Below are 1386 nucleotides of genomic sequence, written 5' to 3'. Positions count from 1 at the left end.
TGACTTGTTACTCTTTTGCTTAACATGTGAAGTTCCAGGTAATCTCTGCAAACAAAACTAAACTGCTTTACAAAATTACTACTTTGTTTTGATCATCACAAGATTTAATATGCTGCTTTTTAGGCAGCTCCAGAAATAGAAGCAGACTTTTTTTTTACCATCTACCTGATTATACAGGATAAAATAAAACGTATTTGTGAGGAACAAAATCTAGATTTACAAAACAAAATAAACCCTTAATTGTCAGGTTTGTTGAGGTTAGATGGAGACCCAAGTGCAGAGACTGAGGCTGCTGATGTGTTGGAGATTTATTGGTGGAAATGGTAAGAGCAGGATAAATCCAGAGTGAACTGGCACAGGAATCAGACCAGCGAAGAGCACAGAAGGTAATGAAGTAAAGACGACAATCCAGCGAAGACAAACTGCAGAGGAGGGATATATATATACACTGAGGAGGAGACTAACAGGACAATGATTGAAGTAATTATCTAAGTGGTAACAGGTGTTCAGAGAAGGAACCAGAAGGAAACTAAGATGGAAGGCGGGGGAAACGGAGAGTAACTGGGAACCAAGATGAGACAAGAAGGAAAAAATGAACAAGTGAAAACTAAACTACGGGAAACAGACTTGATCAACTAGAAAACTAATTTGTAATTGGGGAGCATAATCTAAAAAATAGAAACAATAAATGTGAAAAACTAGACCAAAAAATAAATAAATATAAAAAAAATAGATTAAAAAGATAACTGAAAGAAATGAAAAGGTTTGACAACAACACAGGATGACATAATTAAAAGAATAACTGAGAACCAAAAGGTCCAGAACGGCAGATCATAACACTAATGTGGAAGAAAAGAAGAAAAAACCCCATAAAAAAACCTCTAACAAATCTTATTGTGACATGAAATGGATCATGATAAAGATAAATAATATAATAAATACCCGCCACACATAGCTGAACAAAAATCCAGTATTTCTTCAATTGTACTCTGAGACATAATCTAATGTTCACACCTCTATGAGTTCTGGATTTTTGTAATGGATAGCTTCAGCCGTTCACATAATTTGTGTAGCAGTACTAATATTGAATTATACAAAGTCATTTTGTAGTGTGGGACGTTAGAAAAGGTTTGATCAACCAATTTTACTCACTTAACCTACAAGTTGTCAGGAATCCAGTTTGTGTGGATTGTGTGGATTTTGTGTTTCCTTTTCTCCTCCACCAGGTGGTGCCCCGTCCTCACTGGGCCTCCCTGCACACCTGCAGCTCGTTGCCTCATTACCCGTGGAGTGCTCTTAAAGGAATAGTACACCCAAAACATGATTAGCCTTCATTTTCTACTCACCCCCATGCTGAACAACACTCTGGAGTACTTTTTTGATATC

This window comes from Cyprinodon variegatus, unplaced genomic scaffold (genome assembly GCF_000732505.1).
Source record: "Cyprinodon variegatus isolate N-32 unplaced genomic scaffold, C_variegatus-1.0 Scaffold57, whole genome shotgun sequence".
Classification (NCBI taxonomy): Eukaryota; Metazoa; Chordata; class Actinopteri; order Cyprinodontiformes; family Cyprinodontidae; genus Cyprinodon; species Cyprinodon variegatus.
The sequence above is the reverse complement of the archived record's forward strand: the minus strand, read 5'-3'. Positions refer to the sequence as shown.